Genomic DNA, 13,913 nt, shown 5'->3' on the forward strand with positions numbered 1-13,913 from the left:
CATGTAGATTTGTATGTAGCATGTGTGATTTGTATGTAGCATGTAGATTTGTATGTAGCATCTAGATTTGTATGTAGCATGTGTGATTTTGGGGGTTGTTAAAAATAGATAAATAAACATATGTGCAGGTGTAAGGACTAAGTGACTAGGGGCTGTGAACCTTGCGGGTGTCGGGCGTTTAGCGGAGGGGGCATCGTTCTGATCGGAAAGGATAAGGTTCGAACGGACCCACGTGTTTGGGTTGGTTGAGGGGAGTTGTTCCGTCTGATTCTGCTCGACTGTCTCGGGATTTGTTTTGGGATGTGTGTACAACGCAGCCCAATCAACCTGAGCGGGTGACCTGTGTTGGGTGTGTGTGATTCAGACTGCCCCTCTCACCGAGCCATTCATTTGGGGACCTTGTGTGGTTTGACTAGGTGCGGTTGTTTGTGCTCTCTGGCTGAGCTGCCTGGTCTGGTGTGGGGCAGCTGCTGCCTGCTCATAGGGTCATAAACGTATCAAAAAATAAGTAGAAAAGTCCACGAATAACCCCCTTTAAGAAAAAGATTAGAAAGGGGTCTGCTTACAGTACCTGTAGTTAGTACTACATCCATCCGGGTCTCTGTCATCAACACTACAGCTGTACCTGTCACCAACACTACAGCTGTACCTGTAGTTAGTACTACATCCATCCGGGTCTCTGTCACCAACACTACAGCTGTACCTGTAGTTAGTACTACATCCACCCAGGTCTCTGTCACCAACACTACAGCTGTACCTGTCACCAACACTACAGCTGTACCTGTAGTTAGTACTACATCCATCCGGGTCTCTGTCACCAACACTACAGCTGTACTCTGTCACCAACACTACAGCTGTACCTGTAGTTAGTACTACATCCACCCGGGTCTCTGTCACCAACACTACAGCTGTACCTGTAGGCAGTACTACTGGTACTATTGTATTAAACAAGGCATGGATAGTATATAACGGATGCGAAGTAGGGAGAAAGAATTTAAAAATATCACGAGCCCTGTAACAAAATAGGAGGAAAACAGCAGGCGACTCTGACACTCTGTAGCAACAGCGGCTGCAATTTAAAAATAGCCTGAAGGACAGGAGAGACTTTGTTTCACGAAAACCATGAATCAGGAATTAAACAGTAAAATAGGCTAAGAGAGAATATAGCAAGCGGATAAATAAAGAGATAAGAAAGTGTAGACATTATAATGTAGGCTTTGATAGGAGAAATTAAGTGATGTGACTAATACATTATTATCTGGGAAAGTGGGTAGATCTGCCTTGGAAAATAGTCAATAAAAGGTGTATAATGCGATGGGAGTGTTTAGGGAAAATAAATAGTGGCATGGAAACAAACGGACTGTTTCTCCCCAGCATACAGAGATAGCGGAATTTAATAAAGCCATAGAGTCGCTGAAAGAAGGTTAGTAAGAATGGAATTTTCACCAAGCGGTGTATAGTTTCTGATTGATCAATAAGTGGTTCAAAGAGATTACAGTTTATATGTGATGAAATAGGTACTAGATCACGTTTTACCTAACTTCTAGTAAGGTACCGATGTGATTTACAAATAGCCCCACTTGGAATCATTTTGCATTGAAACAACAGTTTCAGTGGTGATAAAATACGTGGAGAAGTTGTTATTAGCGTCAAAAGATGGAAAATAAACGTATATGAGAAATCACCACCTTGGTAAAATTAGAAGAAAAGCTAAATGTAACATATTGGTGTTATCAATATCTGAGGGCAAGATCCAGATAACCTGGGATCAGGAAGAAACTATGCGTTCTGTGCATGGCTAAAACTTTTATCGCATGCTCAGGAAAAGTAAGGGGATTTTAGTTTTTTAGACATTCTATAGCCTCACTCTGAAACTGCTAAGATGCTTATAGAATAAAATCAATATATATGTAATACTATTGGCTTGCTGATTTAAAAGGTAACATTGTGAATGTTAACGAAATGTACATTTCTTTTCCAGAAAAAAAAAAGGTTATATTTTCCTGGTCAAAATGTAATTGGAGACTGTGGTACTGAGGAAAGCAGTTAGAGATATTCAGCCACTTTAAAAGTCTTAGTATCTGGTGGAAGTAAGAGAATGTATGGCGTAATCGTAGAACAGAGGCTATAAGTCTCTATGTCTGAATGCCCCACAGAAATAAGGCAGAAACCTGAACCAGGACGAGAGGTTCCACATCTGATGATCCAAGGGGACCAGAAGGACCTCTCCCAGTGATACCAGGAGATCTAGTCTACGTTCGAGTGTTCCGAAGGAAGTGGGATCAGCCGAGGAGAGAAGGACCCCACGAGGTGGCAACGGCCACAAACACGGCCGTCCAAGTGAAAGGAAGCAAGAAGTGGTATCATCTAAACCACTGCACCCGAGTCCCGACGGAGAGAAGGACACAACCATACAGAGATGAGGACACAGAGGATGCTGATTCACCAGGCGGGACCCCGGAGGGAGCAGGAGCAGTGGAAATGATCAAAGCGCCGGGGAGGAATCAAGAAAATGGCAGACCAGATACAACGAGTGCATCAACTAACGCACTCAGAAGAAGCACCAGGGGGAAAGGGGCCTGAAAAGTAAAGAGACAAACGACCAAATTCTCCTCCAGTATGGCCAGAAAGCCCAGAAGTGGGGGGTAACATGTCTGCTACTCCTGATGATATACCTGTTGGGGCAGGCCTCCTTGACAGAAGCCCTCTACAGTGGGACCGTGAGGTATCGCCTAAAGAATGGGAACATCTCTTCCCTGAAATGGACGCCTTCCCAGATGAAACCAAGTTCGGCCTGAGGAGGGAACAACAGGAGAAGGGAGTGGAGGAGAAACCTTATCAGGAACAACAAGTGAAGAAAGCGGAGGAGAAGCACCAACCAAGAGCAGAGGGAGAAATCGTGCAAGGAAGAACAGAAATCCTGCAAGATGAAAGAAATGGGGATTTCCCCACAATAGACTTTTCAGCTCTTACCTGGTCTCCATAATGAACCATTGAAATTAGGACCACGAAAGAACAGTGACAATGACAGAGTAAGAGCTACTGAGGACAATACGAAGATGATGCACGCACTCACAATCAAGATAAATGATAAAAGCAGGAAGAGAAGAGAGAAACCTGTCGAACGAGGTAAAAAGACAGGACCTGTTGATAGGTTTAAGTTTCATGTTCCGCCACAACTTCTAACAGAACTAGGGGAACAGAGGACAGGTTCTGTATGGAAGAAGAAACCTGTACCGGAGGAGCCACTCTGTGGATGGACGCGTCATATAACAAAGGGAGAAGCTGTTTGGGACCTCAAAGGATGTGACCTGACACTAACCAAACGTGTGGAAGGCTGGGAGTTTATCATGAACAAGATAACACCAGCAGAAGGTGAAGAATTTGAAATTGAAATAACAAGAACAGGACTGAGTGAAGGAAACAGTTACGAATATGTTAAATTGGGTCCTATGCCAGCACCTGAACAAAAACAGCTGGTGACAACCAAAGTAATAACAACAATGGTGGCGGCTGCTGTGACGACCACAGCAACTACCACTAAGATGACACCAACTGCTCTTACCAAGCAGACCATGGCAATCACAAAGACACCTGACACATCAGAGCCAAAATGATTCTTTAATGAGATTTGGAATTCTTTTTCAAACTCAAATGATCTACCTCATGACAAGAACATTGCCAAGATGGCAGATATAGATGTATCAGACTCAGAATTGTTCAAAGACACCACACAGGAAGAAGAGGTGAAAAATGAATGGTACAAATGGGCTAAGTATACAGCAAACAAACACAGAATGGACAATTGTATATTGTGTAGTAAATCACCTTTGTCTGATCTTTTGACAGTACCTGAACCTGCATCATTTGAAGAATGTGTTAAATGTAAAATGTTCAATGTATTCAGAGAAAATACTACATTCCTTTGTGTGACATAGAATGTAGGATTGCTCGAGGGAGACCTAGAGGCAGGACTGGGTTGAACAACACTGGGTTGGGTGACAAGGATTGTGCTGCCTATGACATTAGAACTGAATTAAATGGACCTCAATTAGACAGAAGTACTGTGGTTAAAGGAAAATATGAATGTTTTTACAGCCATAACACCGAAGGAATTGATGTAGGAAACACCACTGTGGAATGTGATACTATTTGGGTAATAGAGACTGCAGGGGTTCGTAGAAATAAAGATAAAGGGTTGATAGCGAATAGAAAAGGGTTGTGTGGTAAAATAACTCAGGTTGTGCCATCTCTTATTATGCTAAAAAATCAAGACAGGGGTATTGCGGATAGTTTCTAGATGTGTGGTAAAAACAAACTGTTGAATGTACTGCCAGATGGATGGATTGGATCTTTGTAACTTAGTTAGAGTAATTCAACAGGTAACCATTATTAAATCACCCCATGATGACTGTGTTAACTCTAGAGTTAAGAGGGCGTATGAGAAAGACGCTGAGGTATACTTTGATGCAATTGGACAGCCTAGAGGGGTACCTCGGGAGTTCAAGGCAAGAGATGAAGTTAAATCTGGATTTGAATCTATATTTTTGTGGATAACACCAAATAAGAACTTAGAGTGGATTAATTATATATACTATAACCAACAGAGATTCATTAACTATACTGACTCGGCTCTAACTGCGTTGGGGAACAGGTACAGGCTACCAGTAAAATGTCTTGGCAAAATAGACAGGCTCTCAATTGGCTTTTGGCAGAGAAGGGTGGAGTTTGTGTTATGTTCGGGGATGATTGTTGCACCTTTATTCCCAATAACACTGCGCCTAGTGGATCCTTTGCAATTGCTATGGCTAAACTTAAAGGGTTACGAGCAGAGGTTAAGGCAAATGCTGGGGTTGACTCATGTTTGGGATTGGTTGGATTTAGCATTGGGGAAATGGGGGGCTATGTTTGCTAGGATGGCCTTTATGCTGGGAGGGGGTTATTGGCTCTGGGTATTGTATTTTGTTGTGTTTTACCCTTGGTGAAATCACTTGTGATCCAGACAACGGTTAAACAGATGGTTGTAAGTAGAGCTGACCCTCCGGTGGTAGTTAATCCTGTGCCGGGTGGGCCAGGCCACTATATTGATGGGAATGGACAGTTATGCAATGTGGTTGGTGGACCCCTTGACTGCCCCTTTGGTAATCCAAACTGCCTGTATGGAGTGGTCTCTGGAGCTGGTTACGCTTGCCATGGTTTTCATAAGAATGGTTTAAATGTATATGCTGACATTCCAAGTTCATAGGACAGTCAACTGATACATATCCACAAAAAGGGTCACTTCCGTAGTAAGTACGACAGGTGCTATGTAAGGTTTTAATGTATCTACTTTTGCTCACGGCCTTGTGTCTTTGTATGTTTTGTTGAATGTTTTTATGGGTATATCGATGAATATATCTGGTTTCTTTTAATTAAAAGTTAGTTTTGCTTTCTGAATATTAGGTTAAATTCAAAAACATGTAGGTAACAGTGGGAAATCCGGTTACAAGTGTCTATGGACCATGTCCTTAATCTTTTAACAGAGGTTGGTATCACTGGTATCACAATTGTTGGAGAGGTGTCTGAGAGGGAGGATCATGTTGAAAGCTTAAATTTAGAATGATGTTGTGTCAATTTTATTTTGTACCTACATGCTCATGCTTCAACAAAATGTTATGTATTTCTTTTATTGTTTGTTTCTAACTAGATCTTTTACTCTTATGAAATACTAGAGATGTTTGGTCTAGTCAATTAGGAAGCTTTATTTTTGTTAATCAACTGTTGATATTATGTTCTGTATATGTCCTTTTAAGTTTTTTGGTGCTTATTAAAGCACCAGAGGGTTATGTGGGATAAATTATATACATGATTTGATAACAAAGAGAAAGGTACACTTATGGGTTCATTCCCTGTTCTGGTAAAATGCATGTTCTATTGTATAGGGCAGGAAGCAGTTAAAGGCCATGGGGGTAGGGGACACTAAAAATGCAGACACATAGACGCTTAGCTAGACATACAAAGATCAAAGGTTGTCTAAGGACGGGGTCAGCCAAATGACCAACTGATGGATTACAGATATCAGTCACATCACAGGGGAGACATAAGTCTGTTTGATCTTAGACAACCATATGATAAATGAGCACCAGGACAGCAGCTGGACACACTAAACTAGAGAGACAAAAGGGACACAGAGTTAATTACAGAGCCAAAGCATAGGGCTGTAAAATAGAGGAATGTAAACTATTTTTAGTATAGCTGGACACGCTAGAAACTGAGGAGACACATAGTCTGCTGATCCTAGATAATACACAAACAAAATAATGTATTTAGCTAAGTGCAGGAACAGGAATGGTCTTGTCATCTGCCGGACGTACAGATTGGGATGTAACTGTATTTGCATTGGGGGATGAACTGATAATGTATGCAAGGAGATAAAAAGGAGAGCGAGAGCTCTGGAGGGTGTGGGTCCTGCGGGGCTCTCCGGCCTATGATACGGGTGTATTAAAAGTCTATCATTGAATTCAAAGTTCTTGGTCGTGTCATGTTTGAACCGATTGGCCACTACACCAGTCGCAGGTTGATGTTTGTCATGAATCATGACCTGGAGGCAGAACTGTGTGATTTCCTCTAGATATACCAGCTACAAAGTGAAAATTGGCTGTGGAAAATAATGTTGTTTTATGGTCTTAATTTAAAGGAAGGATTAGCAGTGAGGTTAGGATTGAGGTTAGGATCAAATTCTGATTTTTTTACTTTGTGCCTGTGCCAACTAGTGACCTCTTTGCTGAACTGCCTCCAGGGCAAGATTCATGACAATAAATACCAACCTGCCTCCCAGTCATCCCGTCCTTATCTTTACAAGGCTGCAGAACATGCAAGCTAGTGATGTGGGGTTCTCTCATAACCCTCAGTCCCCAGGTGGGTAGATTGCAGGTTGTATAAAGAGAAGCTAGTGATGTGGGGTTCTCTCATAACCCTCATAACCCTCAGTCCCCAGGTGGGTAGATGGCAGGTTGAATAAAGAGAAGCTAGTGATGTGGGGGTTCTCTCATAACCCTCAGTCCCCAGGTGGGTAGATGGCAGGTTGAATAAAGAGAAGCTAGTGATGTGGGGTTCTCTCATAACCCTCAGTCCCCAGGTGGGTAGATGGCAGGTTGAATAAAGAGAAGCTAGTGATGTGGGGGTTCTCTCATAACCCTCAGTCCTCAGGTGGGTAGATGGCAGGTTGAATAAAGAGAAGCTAGTGATGTGGGGGTTCTCTCATAACCCTCAGTCCCCAGGTGGGTAGATGGCAGGTTGAATAAAGAGAAGCTAGTGATGTGGGGGTTCTCTCATAACCCTCAGTCCCCAGGTGGGTAGATGGCAGGTTGAATAAAGAGAAGCTAGTGATGTGGGTGTTCTCTCATAACCTCAGTCCCCAGGTGGGTAGATGGCAGGTTGAATAAAGAGAAGCTAGTGATGTGGGGGTTCTCTCATAACCCTCAGTCCCCAGGTGGGTAGATGGCAGGTTGAATAAAGAGAAGCTAGTGATGTGGGGGTTCTCTCATAACCCTCAGTCCCCAGGTGGGTAGATGGCAGGTTGTATAAAGAGAAGCTAGTGATGTGGGGGTTCTCTCATAACCCTCAGTCCTCAGGTGGGTAGATGGCAGGTTGAATAAAGAGAAGCTAGTGATGTGGGGTTCTCTCATAACCCTCAGTCCCCAGGTGGGTAGATGGCAGGTTGAATAAAGAGAAGCTAGTGATGTGGGGGTTCTCTCATAACCCTCAGTCCCCAGGTGGGTAGATGGCAGGTTGAATAAAGAGAAGCTAGTGATGTGGGGTTCTCTCATAACCCTCAGTCCTCAGGTGGGTAGATGGCAGGTTGAATAAAGAGAAGCTAGTGATGTGGGGGTTCTCTCATAACCCTCTGTCCCCAGGTGTGTAGATGGCAGGTTGAATAGAGATAAGCTAGTGATGTGGGGGTTCTCTCATAACCCTCAGTCCTCAGGTGGGTAGATGGCAGGTTGAATAAAGAGAAGCTAGTGATGTGGGGGTTCTCTCATAACCCTCAGTCCCCAGGTGGGTAGATGGCAGGTTGAATAAAGAGAAGCTAGTGATGTGGGGTTCTCTCATAACCCTCAGCCCCCAGGTGGGTAGATGGCAGGTTGAATAAAGAGAAGCTAGTGATGTGGGGGTTCTCTCATAACCCTCAGTCCCCAGGTGGGTAGATGGCAGGTTGAATAAAGAGAAGCTAGTGATGTGGGGGTTCTCTCATAACCCTCAGTCCCCAGGTGGGTAGATGGCAGGTTGAATAAAGAGAAGCTAGTGATGTGGGGGTTCTCTCATAACCCTCAGTCCCCAGGTGGGTAGATGGCAGGTTGAATAAAGAGAAGCTAGTGATGTGGGGGTTCTCTCATAACCCTCAGTCCCCAGGTGGGTAGATGGCAGGTTGAATAAAGAGAAGCTAGTGATGTGGGGGTTCTCTCATAACCCTCAGTCCCCAGGTGGGTAGATGGCAGGTTGAATAAAGAGAAGCTAGTGATGTGGGGGTTCTCTCATAACCCTCAGTCCCCAGGTGGGTAGATGGCAGGTTGAATAAAGAGAAGCTAGTGATGGGGGTTCTCTCATAACCCTCAGTCCCCAGGTGGGTAGATGGCAGGTTGAATAAAGAGAAGCTAGTGATGTGGGGGTTCTCTCATAACCCTCAGTCCCCAGGTGGGTAGATGGCAGGTTGAATAAAGAGAAGCTAGTGATGTGGGGGTTCTCTCATAACCCTCAGTCCCCAGGTGGGTAGATGGCAGGTTGAATAGAGATAAGCTAGTGATGTGGGGGTTCTCTCATAACCCTCAGTCCTCAGGTGGGTAGATGGCAGGTTGAATAAATAGAAAACAATAGGTTACATAACAAAACCCATAAATGTATAAAACATTAAGGACACCTTTCTTTCCATGACAGACTGACCAGGTGAATCCAGCTGAAAGCTATGATTCCTTATTTGTCAATTGTAGATGAAAGGGAGGAGAAAGGTGAACTTTTTATGGCTGCAGGGGCAGTATTGAGTAGCTTGGATGAAAAGGTGCCCATTGTAAACGGCCAGTTCCTCAGTCTCAGTTGCTAATATATGCATTATATTATTGTTATTGGATAGAAAACACTCTAAAGTTTCCAAAACGGTCAAAATATTGTCTGTGATTTTTGTCTGTGAGTATAACAGAACTGATATTGCAGGAGAAACCCTGAGGAAAATCAAAGCAGGAAGTGGCTTCTATTTTGAAAACTTTATGTTCCATAGCCTCCCTTTGCTCCATTTAAATGGATATGAACCAGATTCCTTTTCCTATCGCTTCCCCAAAGCTGTCAACAGTCTTCATACATAGTTTCAGGCTTTTATTTTGAAAAATGAGCCAGAACGATAACTTCGCATCAAGTGGTCACATGAGTTTTTGCGCAACAGAATTTGGATAGGTATTGCTTTTCCCTCTCCTACTGTAAAAGACATTTGTGGTTGATACATTATCGATTATATATTTTATAAACAACCTGAGGATTGATTATAAAAAACGTTTGACATGTTTCTGTGGACATTATGGAAACTATTTGGAATTTTCGTCTGCGTTGTCGTGACCACTCTTTCCTGTGGATTTCTTAACATAACACGACAAACAAACGGAGGTCTTTTGGATCTAAAAATAATCTTTATGGAACAAAAGGAACATTTGTTGTGTAACTGGGAGTCTCGTGAGTGAAAACATCCGAAGATCATCAAAGGTAAATTATTAATTTGATTGCTTTTCTGATTTTCGTGATCGATCTACCTGATGCTAAGTGTACTTAATGTTTTATCATGCGATCGATAAACTTACACAAACGCTGGGATTGCTTTCGCTGTAAAGCATAATTTCAAAATCTGACACCACAGGTGGTTTCACAAAAGGATAAGCTGTGTTTTCCTATATTGCACTTGTGATTTCATGAATATAAATATTTATAGTAATATTTAGTGTATGTAGCGCTATGCTATTCAGCGGTTGTTGATGACACTTATCCCGATATCGGGATTGCAGCCATAACAAGTTAATGCAACCGCTGTGTCAGATTTCAAAAAAACTTTACGGAAAAAGCAAACCACACAATCTTAGATGGCGCTCAGATATAAACAACATTTCTCTGCCATGTTGAAGTCAACAGAAATACGAAATTACATCATAAATATTCCCTTACTTTTCATGATCTTCATCATAATGCACTCCCAGGAATCCTAGTTCCACAATAAAAAAAATAAAAAAATTCGATAATGGCCATTAATTATGTACAAGTAGCTACTTTTGCTAGAACGTTTAGTACACATGTCCAAACGCTTGCGCAGGTCCAGGCGAAAACTTTATAAAGTTATATTACAGGTCAAATAAACTTGTCAAACTAAGTAGAGAATCAATCTTTAAGATGTTGTTATCATAAATTTTCAATAACGTTCCAACCGGAGAATTCCTTTGTGTCTACAGAAGTAATGGAACGCAAGGCGATATCATGTGGAATGCGCATGACCAGGAACTGGCCCTCTGCCAGACCACTGACTCAAACACCTCCTATCCGGCTCAACATCACAGTAGAGGCTTCATTCAACGTTCTACAGACTGTTGACATCTAGTGGAAGGCGTAGGCAGTGCAAACAGATCCATATCTTACTGGGATTTGAAAAGGCGATGAGTTGAAAATCGACCAGCGTCAGAATTCTCACTTCCTGTTTGGATTTTTTTCTCAGGTGTTTGCCTGCCATATGAGTTATGTTATAGTCACAGACATCATTCAAACAGTTTTAGAAACTTCCGAGTGTTTTATATCCAATAGAAATAATAATATGCATATATTAGCATCTGGGACAGAGTAGGAGGCAGTACTGCCCCCAAGTCACAAAAGGTTTTAAACCACAGGCTGGACAGTCCATGTCCTTACAACAGGCTGGACAGTCCATGTCCTTACAACAGGCTGGACAGTCCATGTCTTTACAACAGGCTGGACAGTCCATGTCCTTACAACAGGCTGGACAGTCCATGTCCTTACAACAGGCTGGACAGTCCATGTCCTTACAACAGGCTACAGTCCATGTTATTACCCTTACAACAGGCTGACAGTCCATGTAACAGGCTGACAGTCCATGTACAACAAATACAACAGGCTGGTCCATGTCCTTACAACAGGCTGGACAGTCCATGTATTACACTAAAACCTTTAAGCAGGCTGGAAGTCCATGTCCTCAACCACAGTCCATTTACAACAACAAAATATTCAAACCGTTCTGAATATGAGCTCACACTGCTCAATGGTTCCATCAAACTGTCCAATGTTTCCAACAAACTGTCCAATGGTTCCATCAAACTGTCCAATGTTTCCAACAATTCCAGTCCATTTATCATTTCTCAATAGGCTCCTGTGTCACGTTCTGACATTAGTTATTTTATTATGTCTTTGGTTTAGTATGGTCAGGGCGTGAGTTGGGTGGGTAGTCTATGTTCTTTTTTTCTATGTTGTATTTCTGTGTTTGGCCTGGTATGGTTCTCAATCAGAGGCAGCTGTCAATCGTTGTCCCTGATTGAGAATCATACTGAGGTAGCCTGGTTTCACTGTTGAGTGGTGGGTGGTTGTTTTCAGTCTTTGTGTGTCTGCACCAGACAGAACTGTTCCGGTTGTTTCTTTGTTGTTTGTTATTCATTTTTTCCATTAATGAAGATGAACACTTCCCACGCTGCGCTTTGGTCCTCACCTTCTTACACCGACGACGGCCGTTACATCCTGATTGTCATTCACTTTAGCATTGTCCTCCACCACAGCAATATTTCCCTCAGTCATGTAAACTTCATTAATTTCACTCATTTAGCAGTTTTTTTCCAAAGTTTGTCTTCACAGTTGAATAAACATCCTTTCCTTTAATCAAGATGTTTTCCTCCCTTTCTGTTCTGTCTTTCCTCCCTTTCTAAATTCAAGATTTGGCCCCATTACACTAAAACCTTTAATCACAATGTTTTCCTCCCTTTCTAATCAAGAATAAAATTTTCCGTTCTGAATATCAGACACTGCTCAATGGTTCCATCAAACTGTCAATGTTTTCAAACTGTGGACTGTCCATGTTTCCATCAAACTGTCCAATGTTTCAACAATTAGAGACATTTATCATTTCTCAATAGGCTCCTGTGTCACGTTCTGACATTAGTTATTTTATTATGTCTTTGGTTTAGTACATTAGCCTGGTGTGAACCAGTGATGTGTGTCCAGTGTTTTTGTGTGTGTGTTAAAACATACTTCTTCCAGACAGAATAGTTCCTGAAGATTCAGATGTGTGTGTGTGTCCAATCTTTTGTTATGTTTTGTGGGTTTCATCAGTGTCGTCTGTATAACAATTCAATAATGATGAGTGTGTGTGTGTCCAGACAGGAATCAGTTCAGCGATTTATTGTGGAACATGATCATCTCAACACATATAAACCCCCATGATGCTCTGACCTGAGACACCCAATCAGAAGATGTCATAACAAAGTCCAGAGTGAGACACCCAAGTGTGAAGATGCCATAACATGTGTCCAATGACATGTGTGTGTCCAGTCAGAAGATGCCATAACAAAGTCCTGACATGAGACACCCAATCAGAAGATGCCATAACAAAGTCCTGACCTGAGACACCCAATCAGAAGATGCCATAACAAAGTCCTGACCTGAGACACCCAATCAGAAGATGTCATAACAAAGTCCTGACCTGTTTGACACCCAATCAGAAGATGTCAGCGTGTAACAAAGTCCTGACCTGAGACACCCAATCAGAAGATGTCATAACAAAGTCCTGACCTGAGACACCCAATCAGAAGATGCCATAACAAAGTCTTGGCCAGTAGGCTTTATGGGATTTCAGTTTCATCAAAATCCAGAACATTTAAATGAGGCATCTGTCAATCAAAAAGTTACTTTAGAGCCAGTTGTTGTGTCCAGAGAGTCACTGACAGAGGAACCATCATCCCAAACCCAAAACCCTGGATAGAGGGGCTCAGTGAATGTGGAGGTGAATGTGATCAGGTGGGTCAGTGTGACAGAGGAGGCTCTATAGAAGGACAGAGTTCCAACTGGCCAGTCCAGATACACTCCTACTCTGTGGGAGCTGGAGGAGGGGACGTCTATGGTAGTGGGTGGGTTTATTCAGAGCAGAACAGACTCCAGGATTGTGACATGCAGAGTAACTGTTGTCAGAGCAGAACAGACCTCAAATCTCTCTGGGTGATCAGGATACGGCTGCTCCTCTGTCCTACATGTCACCTTTCTGTTCTCCTCAGACAGAGAGAGGAATCTGTTTACTGTGTTTAGGTCCAGTGTGAGATCACAGACATCTGAGGGATGAGAACAGAGAGCAGAGAACAGAAAGAGAGCAGAGAAGAGAGAGAGCAGAGAGAACTCTGTTGCTATAGTGACCCTGCATTACAACACTATGTTGCTATAGTGACCCTGCATCACAACACTATGTTGTACAAATTGTACAATTGGTTTTCGCAGGTTAACATCAACCTGACAGAGGCAACGTAAAATCAATAACCAAACTCTTTTCACAATTAATGTCACGAATCCCGCCGAAGATGGTGCCTCTTCCTGTTCGGGCGGCGCTCGGCGGTCGTCTACTAGCTGATCCCCTTTTCTGTTTCATTTAGTTGCACCTGTTTGTTGTTTGGGTTTTGGGCTGTTTAACCCCCGGAGGCCCGCTGGCTTTTCTGTTCATGTGGATTATTGTGGATTCCGTTTTTCTGGACAGTTCCGTCCTGTTTGTTGGGTTACGCCCTTGTGTTTGGCCGTTACTCTGTTCTTGGAATAAAGATCCTGACTCCTCCACCCAGAAGATCCACGTGTTGATCCCTGCTCTCTGCCTGACTCCTCCACCCAGAAGATCCACGTGTTGAACCCTGCTCTCTGCGCCTGACTCC

General features: G+C 42.8%; 1 long non-coding RNA gene across 1 annotated transcript; it reads left to right on the forward strand.

The window, feature by feature from the left end:
• The first annotated feature begins 12,463 nt into the window (after positions 1 to 12,463).
• LOC121842784 lies at positions 12,464 to 12,635 on the forward strand. Its single transcript, XR_006081317.1, has 2 exons — positions 12,464 to 12,509; positions 12,556 to 12,635. It is a non-coding gene; the product is annotated as an uncharacterized LOC121842784 (long non-coding RNA).
• The last annotated feature ends 1,278 nt before the right edge of the window (positions 12,636 to 13,913 follow it).

This window comes from Oncorhynchus tshawytscha, unplaced genomic scaffold (assembly GCF_018296145.1).
Source record: "Oncorhynchus tshawytscha isolate Ot180627B unplaced genomic scaffold, Otsh_v2.0 Un_contig_7186_pilon_pilon, whole genome shotgun sequence".
Classification (NCBI taxonomy): domain Eukaryota; kingdom Metazoa; phylum Chordata; class Actinopteri; order Salmoniformes; family Salmonidae; genus Oncorhynchus; species Oncorhynchus tshawytscha.